The sequence below is a fragment of the Carassius carassius genome, chromosome 19 (assembly GCF_963082965.1).
Source record: "Carassius carassius chromosome 19, fCarCar2.1, whole genome shotgun sequence".
In the NCBI taxonomy this organism is placed as follows: Eukaryota; Metazoa; Chordata; class Actinopteri; order Cypriniformes; family Cyprinidae; genus Carassius; species Carassius carassius.
The window spans coordinates 5,909,585-5,927,343 of record NC_081773.1 but is presented as its reverse complement, the minus strand read 5'-3'; the positions used below and the strand labels follow the sequence as shown (position 1 = coordinate 5,927,343).

General features: G+C 36.5%; 1 pseudogene; it reads left to right on the top strand.

Moving 5' to 3' along the window:
- LOC132095637 (von Willebrand factor A domain-containing protein 8-like) overlaps window positions 1-17,759 on the top strand; it is a 102,467-nt pseudogene that overhangs the window by 20,063 nt on the left and 64,645 nt on the right.

Sequence of the window (17,759 nt, the reverse complement as noted above, 5' to 3'; positions counted from 1 at the left end):
GTAATATATAATTATTCACGGTATTTAGAAGTGCCCACAATAACAATATTGTGCATATTCATTACCGTGATATATCGCATTCCCGAATACCAGCACAAGTCTAAATGGGAGGTAGCAAAATATGACAGGGTAGCACAAAATTGACAGAATAACAATGTAAAATGTTAGCACAAATGTATAGAACTTTTTTTCTGGGACATTTCCTTTGAAAATGAAATTAACCACCGTTTTCTAAGCGTTCTATGGATACTCCTATGTTCAAGGTGCATCCCAACACACAACACTTTTAATGGCTCTTTGCCGATGACATATACCTCCAGCAGCTACAACAAGAAAGCACTAATGGAGGACCGCAGCTTCTCACTCAGGGCTGTGTATATGTTAATAGGGCAGAGAGCATCAGAAATGGGCAGGATTTTCACATACTACATCGTCATAGTAGTGAGAAATCTTTAACTGCTAGTGTGGAGAGACTGTTTATGATTTATTGGGATTATGAAACAATTAGTGGGTGGATTTTTTACGATTGTAGGCAGGTTGTTTTCACAAACTGAGGCCACACAACTGTGTTCAAACACCTTATAAAAGTGATTTTTGCATTCTATGGCACCTTTAAAGATGCTGTGTGAAGGATTGAAAACTAGTGGTTGAAGTAGGTATTGCAGTCCAAATTCAAAATATTGGAGAGGGTTTTTTTCACACAGCCTCTTCTCCTCAGACTTGATGCACACGCAGGTTGCCAGATTGACTACACCAACAAGCGCACTTGACGATGAATGAATTTAAATACGCTGTGTTTTCTGCAAACTTGCAACCCGAGTTACCTAAATACTGGCAGTGGACGGGTTACAAAAACCAAAACCGAGACCAGCATTCCGGCCCTGTAGCATTGTTTTTCAGATAAACAAGTATGTTAACAGCATGTTTCTGAAATATCTACAAACATATTACGGTATTTTTATGCTTTATTTATTATTTTTATATAATTTTTTATATATATATTTTAGCTTTTTAGCATATTTTATTTCACCAGTTGTGAAAATAACATTTCTTTATTTAATTTAGTTTAAATTGATTTGCTAAAATACCTAAAACTGAAATAAGAATTAATAGAAAAAAAAGACAAAAAAAATTATCTAAATGACAAACACGTGCAACAAAATTATAAAAAATTTAACAAAAATTAAAATAATAAAACAATAAAAACTCATTTTAAAATATTTTAAAAAAAAAAATTACAGTTGTATCTTAGTCTTAAATAACACCAATCTGAAATAGTCTCTTAGACTTAATTTCCATATTTAAAAATTTTTTTTCTATGTGACAAAATTATTGTCATCTTAGTTACATCTTATCAGTACCTGATCAGTGAAATGACAAATCTGTGAGTGTCACGGCGAAGAAATCAGTACTGTTGGATGTATATTTATGTCCTGCTGATGGAGCCCCACCTAGACGGGTAGGAAGGATGTTTGTGGTGGAGCGTCTGAGGTTGAAATAAAGTCACTTCCTCTTCCTGTGTTTCCAGCCAACGTCTCAGACTTCACTTGTGGTCTCTTCATGTGGTTCCAGCACTGCTCTTAATTAGCGAGCCTGTGTTCCTGTCAGCCTCAGACTCACATACACATTTCTTACTGTACAAGCATATTAATGACATCTCTAAAAGTCACACTTGCTCGGCTGTGTGGGCAGGGCTGCTGTCTCTGACCTCCTGAGGTCAACGCAGAATATAGGTGCTCTCACGGAGTCAATTATTATTAGCATCTTGGTCTGTCTCCCTGTTTGTCTCTGTCTTTCTCAGCCATATTGCATGCAATCAGGGATAATGTGTTGATTGCATGAACAGTTTTAGCATCATAATACATGATCTCTGTGTGCAAATTGTTGAAAACAATGCTTCACCACCAGGATTTTATATTTTATGAATTAATGTCATTTAAAATCCAGAATTTACTTTTTTTGTTTGTTTGTTTTTTATGCTGTTTTGGCTATGTATAAAACATAGATTGATCAAACGTGGAAGTAAAGACAAAAAATAAAATAGCAAATATTAAGCAGTGCAATTGTTTTCAACTTTGATGGTGATGATGTTTCCTGAGCAAATTAGAATGATTTCTGAAGGATCATGCAACAAGACTGGAGCAATGATGCTGACAATTCTGCTTTGCTTCACAACAATAAATTACATTTCAACAGATATTAATATAGAAAATGGTTCTAGTCTGCACAAAAATCTTGCTCTTCACAAAGATCTGAAATCTAATTAACATTACACAATGCAAACGTAGTGTATCAAACAAATGGCAACTAGAAACATTGATGTCAAACTTGAAAAATGGGTCTTGGTGAACCACATTTGCATCATAAATTGTTTTATGGTGACTAACCAATTAAAAGTCTCTTATTTACTCACAGAAATTTGTTATATGGATTCTGTAGTTTTGTTGTGTTTTTGTTTCGTTTTTTTTTTTTTTTTTTTTTGTATAGCTTTGTTTTTTGTGTTTCATTTTGTTTCTTAGCTTTTTGTTTTATTGTTTTTTCTTGTTTTTTTTTTTTCATTTTGTATTGTTTTTTTGTTTTTTGCTTTTTGTTTGCCATTACAGCCTTTGGTCTCTGTATTTCACTTTTACATTGTTTGCATAAATTGTCTGACAGTTTTCTTATCGTTTTCAGTGACACAAGTGGGTAAAGAAGATAGCAGTGCACCTGTATATGATTACTGTAAACAAGTGCTACATTCAGTAATGATGTGTAAATGTTAGAAACGGGAGCCGGTGTCTTTGAAACCAGGGACGTGGACTTTGGAAGATAGGAAGGTGTTGCTAGGCAACAAGAGGCAGCTGATCTGATGAAGATCTAAAATGGTATGATAATGAAGAATTGCGATCGCTCTCTCTGTGTGTCAGTAGGTGTATCTATGCATTTCATGCAGGGGGCTTCACTGTTTATAAATAGACGGAGCTGTCCAGTGGGATTAGGTGGTGATGCAGCTCGAGCGCAAGCTATTGTCAGCGATACGATATCAATGTGCCAGAGATCAGCGAGGGCACAGATCTTGACATGAGCATATCCTATTCACTTTGACAGATGGATGGATTGACTTCACCTCCGCTTGTTCTCATATAGTCTTCAGTGATCAGGTGCCTTTGGTTATGCCAGCCCCCTGGAACATATCATAATCAAACATAACAATCATAACAAAGAATGACACTTGCTGTGACTGTAATGTCTGTTTTCAGGTCACCTGCTCCATTGTCTTGATAGACTGTGCAATAACTTCACATCAGCTATGTTCAGAATGCAATACCAACTCATTTCTTATTTCTGCCTAATTATTTGTATTTAAAAAGAAGATAAAAGGTAGTCATCATTAAGAAACCTGATTTGAATATAAACTTCAGTCAATTAGAAAGACGCTACCATTCAGAAGTTTGGATTTAGTAAAAACTTAATGTTTTTTTGAAAGACAGGTTTCTTATGCTCACCAAGACTGCATTTATTTGACAAAAAATACTAAACAAAAAATGCCCAGTAATATTAGTAATAAGTTTTGTTGTGTTTTTTTATTTGTTGTGTTGTGTTTCCTTGTGAGGGAAGCCATGGCTTAGTGGTTAGAGAGTTTGACTCCTAACACTAAGGTTGTGGGATCGAGTCTCGGGCTGGCAATACCATGACTGAGGTGCCCTTGAGCAAGGCACTGAACCCCCTAATATTTACTTGAACTATATTTACAACCCTTTTAAATGTAAAATCACTGTACACACCCAAATCAAGACTACATAAATGTATAACAATACAGGTCATTATCATTAGCTCTGATAAGTGTATTTGTGTGTAAAGATCATTTCTTAAATAAAACCATGTATTAAGATAAAGACATAAAAAAGTAGCTTCTTACTGCATAATAAAATTGGTGCATGGATGTAGAAGTTTAACCACATCAACTCTAGGGACCCACCGGTGGGTCCAATATTGCATATGCCTAATTCTCAAAAAATCAAAATAACAGCTGAAGTGGTTAATAAAAAAGATAAAAAACTAAAAAAAAAAACCTTTAGCATTTGAAACACTGTCTGTTTAAATATCAGAATCAGACTCAGAATTACTTTATTGAACCACACTGGTAAATTCATAAATAATATATAAATACACACACATACAGTATATATATTGAAATATTTAATTGTAATTGTGTATATATTTGTATTCATATAATTTATATTATGTATAAATATATTTAGTATATACACAACACAACACATTTCTCTTTAATATATACGTGCATATGTGTGTGTATTTATATATACATGATAAATATACACAGTACACACGAATACATTACGTAAACAAAAACTTTTATTTTGGATTTGATTAATCACGATTAATCAGTTTACAGCACTTATATATATATATATATTTAGTCATTTATCATTTGTCATTCCAAACTTGTATGAGTTGCTTGATTACCAGCAATCTTCAAAATATTTTCTTTTATGTTCAACATAAGAAAGCAACTACATGAGGATGGGTAAATGACAGAATTTTCATTTTGGGTGAACTGTCCCTTTAAGGAACAACCAAATAGCATAAAACAGAAAAGCATACAAACCTGATTGAATGAACCATGTTTGAATAGAATAGAATAGAATAGAATAGAATAGAATAGAATAGAATAGAATAGAATAGAATAGAATAGAATTGAATTGAATAGGATAGAATAGAATTCAGATACAAACACACGCTAGTTGATTTCTATTTTTAAACACCAAGATGCAGTGTTGCTTGGCAACACGTACACCATATTTGCACATACATACCACATTACCCACCAGCCCTGCTTTTTATTAACATGGTCAGAATACATGTTTGTGATTATTGCAATTGCGGTTTCCACAGTGATCACACGGGCCACCAAAAATGGTTTGGTCTGGCAAAGAGGAAAGCTCAATCTGTCTCTGTCTGTCTCAGTCTAAGCCTTGTAAATCAACTGGGTGTTTTGCTCAAAGGTCAGATCTCAGAGAGGACCCACAAAAGAACACTGGCCAACAAACACATGCACAATACAAGCACAGCAAGATCTCAACAGCTTCACAGTCAATCACGATGTAATCATGCTTCATTATTCACGATTTGAAGGTCTTCTCACTACAGGATGTTCAGTATTCAAAGTTAAGCCTCGTACTTCTCAGTCAAACCACATTGTTTCTCATCCACAACTGGAGATATGATCCTATAGCCTGTTCAGACAGAATTGCAAATATCACTGAAAAATTAAGTTTCAATTACTATTTCAAAAATGTTCAAATAATAAATTCTAAATCGGGTGTTTGAAACATTGGACATGGTAGTGTAGCAGCCATAAAAACTATTCAGCATTATATCATGGAGTAATAACCAAATATAAAGTGTTGCCTGTGTTAACATTGAGTATTGCTGCCACACTGTATGTGTGGCTTGTGGTCTTATACTAGAGTTGCTGAGAGATGAGAGAAGAAAACGAGGGATGACCCAGATATTCCTCCCTCACTGCCACCTCTCTCCTCCCTTCAGAGGCCCAGAAAGAGGTGGATGAAAAAAAGTTACTTTTGTCCCACTTTTCCATGACCTGCTTTTTGTCTTTCGAGCATTAGAAGGAGAAGTGCAGTAGTCCACCGAGGCGTAAATGAGGACACAAGCAAACAGCATCATCTATGTGTCTTTATCATACTGAAAAAAGCACTTTGTGTCTTTGCAGCCTCATAAACAGGAAACTCAATTTCTTGTGTCATATCCAGACCAGAATTCATTTCTGCTTCCTTTTATCTATTCAGCTTTTGTGTGTCTGTAAAATGTAGGTGACCCTCTCAGGCAGAATTGATGCTTATGTGTTTTCATTTGCTCCAGGGGGTTAATAAAGGCCTCTGCAGTGAGTCGATGTGTTTTTGTAAGAAAAATGTCCATATTTAAAACTTCATAAACTGTGATCTCTATAGCTTCTGCTAATGGTCATACACACCTTCATGAGAGAGTTGCGTTGCAGGAGATGACGTAGGATGTAGTTGAACACAGTGACGAACACGAAAGCGCAGAAGAGAAAGCAAAACAAAACACCAGTCACGAATTAGAAGTACAAAATGTTGGATGATTTCGATATAAGCCAAGAGGAGACTGGTTTTCCTTTGCTGTAAAGAAAACTTGGTTCTCGTGACACTAGCATATTCTCACCAGTGCGTATGCTACGCCTGCATCCTACGTCATCTTCCGCTGGACGCCACTCTCTCGTGAACGCCGTTAGCAGAAGCTAGAGATTATGGTTTATGAAGTTTTGAACATGGATATTTTTCTTACACAAAAACATTGAGTCACTTCAGAAATGTCTGTATTAACCCCTTGGAGACATGTGGAGTATTTTTATAATGGATGGGATGCTCTTTTTTGGGCTTTAAAATCTCGACTCCCCTTCACTGCCATTTATAAAGCTTGGAAGAGCCAGGACATTTTTTTATGCACTTGCCAGACATATAGATCTGCTATTGATCTTCAGCATGGTTTCATAAAAAAACATGATCAATGTCATACATTTCCACTACCATTCAAAAGAATGGTCAGTATGCTGCTTTTTTTTTTTAAGAACTTTAGGGGGCATTTATATTGAATGAAAGTGACAAAAAAACTTTTAGGATTATACAAAAAGTCTTCCAGTTTCCACAGAAATGTTAAGCAGCACAACTGTTTTTAAAACTAATAACAAAAAATGTTTCTTGAGCAGCAAATCAACATATTGGAATGATTTCTGAAGGATCATGTAACACTGAAGACTGGATTAATGATGCTAATTCAGCTTTGACATCATAGGAATACATTTTACAATATATTTAAATAGAAAATCATTTGTATTAATTTTTCACAATATAACTGCATTTACTATATTTTGACCAAGTAAATGCAGCCTTTATGAGCATAAAGAGACTTATTTCAAAGACTTTAAAAAATCTTACCAACCTCAAACCTTTAAACCTAGAAATACTTATAATAACTACCTAGAAAAGTAGACCCAGCTGCAAAAGATGATTTTGACAGCCATGCAAGTCAAATTATTATCCTGGTTTTAACTAAATTACATATATTAGTGCTTTAGCAAAAATAGGACTTTACATGTTGCCTTTTGAACGCTGTCCTGGTTTACTTGCATTAGAGGGTACATAACATACACAGTTTTACCTAATCTCATGTTAATCTTGAGTACCTATAGAGTAGTACTGCATCCTTCATATATCCAAAAAGTCTTAAGTTTTATCATATTTGTAAAAAAAAAAAAAAAAAATACAGCTTTCCGATTCTTTCCGTAAAAAGACGAGCTCCTGGAGGTGTGCCGTGGGCGGAGCTATAATACTGATGTTTCGTGTTGTTTCCATTAACATATATTCACTTATGTGCTGATTTCCAACAAATGACAGAAATCTGATGCAATTGTACTTACATGAATGGGGTCTTTTATCACAGGGACGGCTCCATGTTTTAATAGCAAACGATGTGCAAATCCAGCGTCGACTTGGGCCTTGTTTATAAAACATTCGTCACTCAGATAACCAGAACACACAAACGCACTTGATACACTCCGTTGCTGCCCCCGAAAAACAAACTGCATCCACTGTTCATGTAACGCTGGGTTCTTGGGGAAGCTGAACACGGTAAACTTTCCCTCACATCCAAAAACGCACTTGGAGGCATTCTCGAACAAATCCTACACAGCGCTGCCGACGATTTTGAAGCACGTTGATGTGCGCGGTCTCGCTCTCCTCTGTCTAACGTGTGCGCGGGCACGCTTTTCCGACAGAAATGCTCATATAAGGAGTTCCGCTCTTGTCTATGTCATTAGATCCACGATCGAAAAAAAACAGCCGAAACTTGTCAGTCATTCTTCTAAATTTTTTTACAACTTTGGCCATGTTTAGCATGAGAATCCATCTCTTTAACACTGTGAACAACTCTGAATACATGAAACACCATTGTACCCCCCTTTAGATAAAGCAGAGTTGAAACTTGGTAATCCTTCAAAACATTATTCCATCAAGAAGTTATGTTGTACCTTGATTCTCCCTTTCAATAATTTGTCTTTTTAAACTCTATTTATATCCAGCTTTAAAAATCCCAGAAGACTTATATCTTGAACCCCATTGTGTTTAGTACTGCTCTACCAGTAAAATAGACCCCTTAAAAGTTTGTAAACATTCCAACGTCTCCGGGTGGGCGGGGCTTAGCTGGAGGCAAAAAGAGGCGCGGAGCAATGTTGACAAGCGTAAGCTAGCACGTTTTAGGAGGAATTTATTAAACATGGATGCAGAAGAAGGTTCGGAACTGTCCGAATATGAACAGTCCCTGACTCTGCGGGACCGTGACAGCTTTTTTTTTTAAATTAACTCTCGCGGATGGAAGCAGGCTACCTGACCCGTATGCCATATGGCCATATGAATTACTTTTGGGTGGTATGGGGAATTTTGTCAAGGCTTATTTTCTAATGGAACCTATCGCTGGGCTAACTATGATTAGCAATGTGTATTATTTTAAGAGACCATTCAAAGGATGGCACACACATCTATCACTCTATGTTTGTTTAACATTTAAACTAACTAGTGTGCGCTGAAGGTTGTCGACTTTTCACCTATAAAACAGAAACTTGCTGATTTACTAGATAAAACCAACACACCAGTTCATATGCATAGATTATTTTACCTGATATGAAGTGTGCACTGCAAACACAAGCATTATTTATGATCATCTCCATCCAGTCTGTACGCCGTATTGCATTCAACCACAATTGTCTTCTTGATTTCTGTGAAGGAATGTCTGCCGGGATCTGGTAAAACTTTAGTTTTGAAACAAAAGCGCTGTTCCTTCTATTCTGGCAGCCAAAAACCCAACAAGAAGACATTTTAAAGTCAAAAACTCAAACTTTTAGCGCACCTGCTATGAGTTCTGCCTTATGTTTTGCCTCCAGCTAGAGCGGTGACGTCACAGTGACGTAGGCGATTAAGGGGTCTATATGTTTTGTCTGTTTGTTCACAGCACATGATGGACATGCTGAAGGACTTCCTGTTGGGGGAACACCTGCTTCTTGTGGGCAACCAGCTAAATGAGGATTCCCTTCCTCAGGACAGCAGTCTGCAGAGACGTCTGTCCACTCCGATACCGAGAGCAGAGCAGACATACAGTACACTAGCCCAGAGCACTGGCATCATGCCATGAAGCACAGCTGCGTTTGTAAAGTATCTGCCCACCAGCTACAGGGTGAACTAGAGCTCAGTGTGTCCTATGGCGCCCAGGCGCTCGCCCACGCTCTGCACTAGAGACCTGTGGTTTTACTGCATTTGTGTATGGAAAGAGAGTGGGCGTCCTGACTGCTGTCACTTCAGTTTAGATGAAATACAGAACACATGAATTTGTGCTAGACATGCAAAATGCAATAGGGGACCTGTGAATACACTAATGTTCAAAAGTGTTTTTTATGCTTGAAAGAAGAATTTATGATATGAAAGAATTCTCTTATGTTCCTCGAGGCTAAATTTTTTTTTTTTATTGAATATCCTGTGAAAACAGGAGTATTGTGAAATATTACTGTAATGTTATCTGTCACACTTTATTTTAAGGTCCAATTCTAGCTTTTAACAAACCAGTAACTACATTAACATTTGCCTCAATAAACTCCTAATTAATAGTTAAGTAGTTGTTAGGTTTAGGTATTGGGTAGGATAAGGGATATAGAATATGATCATGCAGAATATGTGCTTTAGATATACTAATAAACAGTTAATATATTAATAATGTACATGCTAATAAGCAACAAGTTAATAGTGAGAATTGGTCCCTATACAAAAGTGTTACTATATTTTAAAATGCAACTTATTCTTGTGATGGCAAAGCTGAATTTTCAGCATCATTAGAAATCAGATGAAAGAAAATAATACAGGGTCATAATGACATGAGGATGAGTAGATGACATATTTTCAGTCACAAGTGATCTATTTCTAATCTATGTTCATACTCGTTGGGAAAAGCAAGATTATTGATCGATTCTTACATCTGATGAACAGACCAAGAGAATATTTTCAGCTTCACAGGTAAAATGAAGTCCCTTAAGTTCTCCTCAAATACAGCCCTCTCAGAAAGGAACACCTATAATCAGAAACTACTCTCATGTAGACTCAATTAGAACCTGGTTACGAAGCCACACCGGGAATGGCCCATATCCACTGACATCACATGCAGCTTTGCATCACTAGTGAATGAGTGAGTAATGTATCCTCTTTGTAAATGAATAGAACAGGGAAAAAACAGGACACCTTTATTCATCAAAACGATAAACATCTGCACACGGATGCATCATATGAGTGTTTTCTATTAGAAGGTGAAACTTCCAGTTGCAGACTCACCGAGTGCATGAAATAAAAAGATCTCGTCTCTGAGGCTCTAGTGAGCTATTTTGATCCTGATAAATTAGGACACCTGTTGACAGGGCAGAGAGAACTTTTAAATTGTACTTTTGCCTTTGAAGAACTGCAATTAAAGGAGTAGTTCTCCTTTTACTTTTAACCTTGTTCCAATCCTGCTATTATTTTTCTTTCTTCTGTGAAACACAAAAGGAGATGTATTATTTTAATAATCCCTTCTAAGAAATTGTCAAAAAATGCAGAAAATGTTCAAAAAGCTGTAGTTCTTAATTTCTCAGTGTGGTCCCCAATTAGATAAAATACTGGGGGCTCATCCGGGATATTTTGGACTATGAGGGGTTTTCAGTGAATAAAGTATAAATGTATTGATTAAATTTGACCAACATGACATAAGCTGCTTTGTCACAGTTAAATATTCATCTTTATATTCTAATGCCAGTATAAAGTGCTTGTAACAGGGCTCTCCCAGTCACTGAATGTTAAAATGCTGGCATTAGCTTTGGCCACAGCACTGGAGGACATTCCTGCAGTCAGCTTCCTCAAAACTTGTGACATCTGTTGCATTGTGCTGTGTGATAAAACTGCACATTTTAGAGTGACCTTGTATTGTGGCCAGCCTAAGGCACACCTGTGCAATAATCATGCTGTCAAATCAGCATCTTGAAATGCCACACCTGTGAGGAGAAGTGCTCACTAACACAGGTTTAGACAGATTTGTGAACAATATTTGAGAGAAATAGCCCTTTGTGTACATAGAAAAGTCTTAGATCCTTGAGTTCAGATCATGAAAAATGGGGGCAAAAACAAAAGTGTTGCGTTTATAATTTTGTTCAGTGTACATTTACCTCAGAATAACCATACGGTGTCCATAAGCTCATCAGTCAGATAGAAAAATAACTATCAAGAGGAGCATTTTGCTATATTTATGCGCTATTGCATTTTAATATTTTTACTTAACTTGTCTACATGATTCAACTCCTCCTATAAAATTGCATTTTACTAATTAAGAAAAACTGACTGGATGTGTGAAAGACATACACTCTTAAAAATAAAGGTGCTTAAAAAAAAGTTTTTTCACAGAACCATTTTTGGTTCCACAAAGAACCATTTAGTCAAAGGTTCTTTAAAGAATAATCTCTTTCTCAACTTTTTATAATCTGATGAACCTTCTTTCACCACAAAGAACCTTTTGTGAATTGTAAAAGTTCTTCAGATGTTAAAGGTTCTTCTGAAACCATTTAGACAAAAAAGGTTCTTCTATGGCACCGTGAAGCACCTTTATTTTTAAGAGTATGACAAAATTTACAGGATGCATTGAGGAGGAGGCCAAACTACACTCAATGGCAAAGTGATGCTTATGGTCCATGATATTGGTACAGATTCTGTGAAATAAACAATGTGTGACTGTATATTTCAAGTTAGTTCCCACTTTAAGTGAACCTCAGTTGTCAGGTCATCTACAAAATGTATTAAAAAGCTGATAAAGTCAAGAAAAGATGATGACAGTGACAGTATGATTGAAATATTCAAATGTAAAAATAAATAATAATAAAATGAATAAAGCACATTTATTTTGTGGCATCTGAAAAAAAAATTGGGTTTGGATCCCTACTATTTCTTTGTAAATGCAATCTGATGTGTTATCCATTTATCACAAACAACTGGAAAAGTCAAGTAAACTCATAAGATGTCACCATGTCTAATCCATCTACATGGTGCAGAGGTTGATGTCATCTTGAAAGTTTCTTCTTGAAAGTTAAACCAAAGTCAAACTCGCATGCATTATGGCCTGGTTAGCGATTATGGAAATCTTAAATTAGACTAAAGTAATCACTTCAGGGATTCTCCTTTCCACTAAGCCCACAGAGATATGTGTCACATTTCAAACCTGCACGAGCACTCAACAGCGCTCTGTCCATCACACTGAATTTAGGTCAGTTTACTTTATACTTCTATAGGACCTATAAGTATGAATCCACAAATAATCTCACTCTAGAGATATTAGCTATGATTTAACTGTGAACAAAGTTACCATTTATAGTATATTCATGATGTTCACGATAAACACAGTCTAAGCTCTGATCTTGTATGCTTCAACAGAGACTCTACAGTCCAGACTTTAACACTGCAACCCTCTGTGAGAGATGGCATCATCATCTATGAAGACTCTCCATTGGTCAGCATTTACCTCTGCCATCATGGCTCTGATTCAAACTTAGTGAGCTGCCCACACAGACATGGGTTTAGTCTCTACGTCTTTGTTCAAAAACAGGGCTTCTTTCATCTTCAGAACACAAATTAAGATATTTTAGATAAAAATCTAAGAGCTTTCTAATCTTGCATAGACAGCAACACAACTGATACGTTGAAGGCCCAGAAAGGTACTAAGGACAATTTTAAAATAGTTCAGGTTCAACCTGAATTTTATGAAGCTACGAGAATACTTTTCGTGCGCAAAGAAAACAAAAATAATGACTTTATTCAACAATTCAGGTTGAACCACTGATGTCACATGGACTATCACATGGACTAAATGAAAATTTCCAGTAGGAAAGCGCAGTTGGGTGTTTCACATAACGTCGAAAATGTTGCACATGCACTTTGCCCTTCTTTTGTTGGCAAGTGACTTCTGTGAGAGTTGTGTATTAAACATCGCTATGCTATCGACTATAAACAGTGGACTTTTTTTTTTTTTTTGTGCTGATGTGACATCACTTTAACACAGATCGCTACTGAAAAAAAAGAAGAAGAAAAAATTGCTCATATGTGACCCAGATCTGTTTTTTTCCCCCTTATAACTACGTGAACGGCACAATTTGGGCCACTGATTCGCCCCATTTCATGTGTGGTACTAAATCAGATGCAGGATTGATGTTTTGCAATTTATACAACTTTTATCCAGTAGTTTATCCAGAGTTTTCACATACCAGTAGTTCATTGGTCACTCAGTTAATATGGAAGATAGGTGTGGTGGTAGTGAGCGGAGAAATAGTAAGGTATAAATATTAAGGCAATGGCTCTGTACAAGCAAAATTTGATGGATTGTGTTGTAAATACACTATATTGCTGAAAGTATTGGGACACCCCATTCTAAAGAACAGGTTTGACTACTTTAGTAATTTTTCAATGGTAGTGCATTTTAACATATTCAGTAACTGTGAGAGCCCTGTTATAAGCACTTTATACTTTATGTTGGCATTAGAAAATACAGATGAATATTTAACTGTGACAAAACAGCTTATTCCATGTTGGTTAAATTTAATCAATAAATGTATACTTTATGTAAAGTCCAAATGTATTATGTAGTCCAAAATATCCCGGACGAGCCCCCAGTATTTAGATACACTATATTGCCAAAAGTATTGGGATACCTCCTTGTAAAGAACAGGTTTGTAATTTCCAGGAGTACAAATCAATGTTTAAGCATATAATTAGATTCTAGGCCAGGGAGTTGTGTGCTTCTAATTTTATAGAGAATTTAAATATTGTCTCCTCATCATGGTCTTTGTCCTCCCTATTGCCTGTGTATAATTTTTCGGGTTCCCATGACACATCACCTCAAAAATGAACGTGTAAATACTAATTTCAGTGACTTTCCGTATGACAGCATGTTGCATGCTTTTTTTTTTTTTGCTCAAACGGGTCAGTTTAGGAGCATGTCCAAATCTGATATCAATCACATTTCAAAGCATAGTGAGCAAGAGCCAAACAAAAATGTAAGATTGACCACCTCAGTGGTTCTGGATGTCCTGTGAGCTCCTGAAAATCAGCCATGTGAAGTGTAAACTTTGCATAGTGATATTTATACATCTATCAGCAGATGGTCCAGACCACTGCTCCAGCGAGGACAAACACGTTGCCAGCTCACACTCGGAGGACGCCCCGGCACAGATGAGGGAAAAAGCGTTAAAAATTAATGAATGACCTCAAGGACAGTGTGTTATAATCCTCCATGCTGCTCATTTCTGAAGTCGGCCTGTTGTTTTGTTAGCGTGATGGTGCCATTTAGACACGTTGTTTGTGAAGCAGGGTTGTGGGTGTTCTCTACAAAAGGCTTTTAACGATGTCTCTGCTCGATACAAGGTGGAGGGAGATGAAAAGCAGACTGTGACTCGAAGTTTGTCCCCTCAATTAGCACCCAGCGGCAGCTCTAATGATATAAATAGTCTTTAGGCTTTGAAGACCCATCTGACGCCTCATCTGATATCAATGCTTCCAAATGGTCTCGCATTGCTGACGGATAAACGCAACAAGAAAACACCCCTCGCTCTCCGCAAACCACCTTACAGCTCTGGGTTGTAAATAACAGGTTCTAATGTCACCTACATGTCAGAGGTGATGAAAGCAAGCTGAACATTTCTATAATATTCAGCTCTCCATTAACTCTGGTTCTCTTTGCTGTTTTAGAATAAAGATGATCTGGAGATCGACTGCAGTGGTTCAAATATGGGAAAAGAAAAACTGGGGAACCAAGCTGTTTTGTTTGACATCTGTATATCGGCACCTATTCAGTATGGAAATATTTTGGTGTCCCATGATTCAGATTGATTTCAGTTCAGCAAGTCATGATCTTATTCCATTCTATTCAAATTCAATTTTAAGTTTTTTGCAACATCAGAGTTAATCATTACCAAATTAAATGTAAAGATTTTACATAAAATATTTTAGTTTGGGTTGGTTGTTGCAAAATGTTGGTTGTTTTCTTTAAGATATTTAACAATTGTAAAGTCATTTTCACATCCAAGAGTTTATCCAATCAAAAGAGATGTAATTTACGTATAAAAGGTACACTACTGTTCAAAGGTTTGGGGTCTGCAGGATTTTTTTAAATGTTTTTGAAAACATGGTGTGTCTTTTTCTCATAAAGGCTGCTTTTATTTGATCAAATAAAAGTAAAAACAGTAAAACTGTAAAATATTATTACAATTTGAAATTGTTCAATTTTAACATATTTTAAAATGTAATTTATTCCTATGTTATCAAAGCTGAATTTTCAGCATCATAACTCCAGTCTTCAGTGTCACATAATCCTTCAGAAATCATTCTAATATGCTGATTTGATGCTCAAGTTAACATTTCTAATTATTATCAAAGTTGAAAACCGTGAATATGTTTGAAGAAATGTATAATACAAAATTATTTTCAGGATCATTCGATGCATAAAATTTTTATAAATTTTTTGTATTTTTATAGCTCAAAAGTGATAGTAAAGACATATATAATGCACACTTGCTGACACGGTATAATCTTACGGACACGGTAGTGTATTTCAGGTGAGTGGCAAGCAGCAATTGCCACTCACCTGAAATACACTACATTATAGTTGTTTTAAAAAAAAAAACTTTACACCTGTTTTTGGTGCAAGAAGCATTGCCTTTCATAATTGAACTTGATGGAAGAATGAAATAATGGAATACAAATGTGCTTTCATCTGTTTTTCTAAAGGTTAAAGCTGTAAAGATGGGACATATTCTGGTAATAGATAAAGATGATAAAGCTCCCACAAATGTCACCTGTATCCTGAAGACATTGGGGGAGCGTGGAGAGATGATCCTGGCAGATGGAAGAAGAATAGTTTCGGGTGAAATGGACAGACAAGATAAAAAATATTCCATGTCACAAACCCATCACCGACAATCTTTAAAATAAGAATCGTTCTTTGTTTTCCATAGATCCACTACAAGAAGCCGAAAGGCCTAATGCTATTCCCATGCATCCAGACTTCCTCATGATTGTTTTAGCAAACCGACCTGGCTTTCCGTTTTTGGGAAATGACTTCTACGGCGCACTTGGTAAGACATATATTATACAGTATTGCGTAAAAAATATTTGACCACTGCATGACATGATTGACCAATCAGAGTCAATGATATCAGAAAATGCTGTAACACAGTTACAATAATTATGTAATAATGTTTGAAATACTTTTGATGATTTGACGATTTGCTCTTCCAGGGGTCATATTTAGCTTCATGCAGTGGACAGCTGCAAACCTCAGGCTGAGTTTGCCATGCTGAAGCAATATGGGCCTGGCTTTCTTGATGAAATCCTCCAGAAACTGGTGATTGCATTCGGAGAGCTCCGGACCATGGTTGACCAGGGAACAATCACCTACCCCTACTCTACACGAGAAGTGGTCAACGTCATAAAACACCTGTAGGTAATCAGCTGGTAGACTTGAAGGGATGGTTCACCCAAAAATGAAAATGTTGTCATTAATTATTCACCCTCATTTCATTCCAAACAATGTAAAACCTTTGTTCATCTTTGGAACACAAATTAAGATACTTTTTTATGAAATCCGAGAGCTTTCTGTCGCTCCATAGACAGAACGCATGTCGAAGACTTAAAAAATCTTTAAAGAAAATCTGACTGACCCGAGAATGTAATGGTAGTTATTTCAGGTGAACAGCAGTTATAAAAAACAAACTGCGATTGGTCATTTTTCAGCATTCAGTCTCTTCCTGTATAAAAGGGCAGACCATGTCTAGAATAAGCTGCAAAGTGGACCAGACTTTATGCCACAAGTCAAAACTCTTTTTAAATCGCCCACAATACATTAAACCTCTAGGTTTTAGGATGTTTCCACTTTTAAGATTTCATACTTTGCGTGGGTATTGTTTAATAGATGAGGATGAGTGACTATGTGTCTGAGATTAAAGGTGCCACATGATAGCGAGATAGAGAGTGAAGAGAGAGCCTGTCTCTTCACTCGGCCCACTCATAGACTGATCTGACACATAGAGGCCACACTGCCATTCTGGGCCACCTGTCTCTGGGCTTTAACTCTTCTCTCTCTCTCTCTCTCACACACACACACACACACACACAGCGTTCCAGCCGCCTCCTCTCATCTCAGCTCTCAGGAGCGACAGAGATGCAGATAGATGGATGGAATTTGTCTGTCACATTGGATGAGGAGTCAGTTGTCAGATTAGTCTGCCGCAAGCAGCCATCAGAGGTCTACACTTACTGTCAAATGTTGGACACACGTGACTAAATTTGTTCCTTGTGATCTTATAAACCTTTTTGTCTAAAGGACGCTATGCTTGAATTTAATTTAAACAGTCTGCTTATGAATATCTAAACTATATTTATTTATTTATTGAAAAGCCTCAATGTCCAGAGTAAGCAGAGCTACAATTAAGATAAAGAACATAAAATATAATACATTTTTTTATTAATATGAGGGAAAGTAATGGTGGGTGAATGGTACATGGATTCAAAGCCATCAGCTGCACACCAAGTCTGTTAACTTTGCTCGTCTTTGTTACGCAGACACCTGTGATCATTAGCAGAGAATGTGGAATATCATCGCTATGGCAATATTGT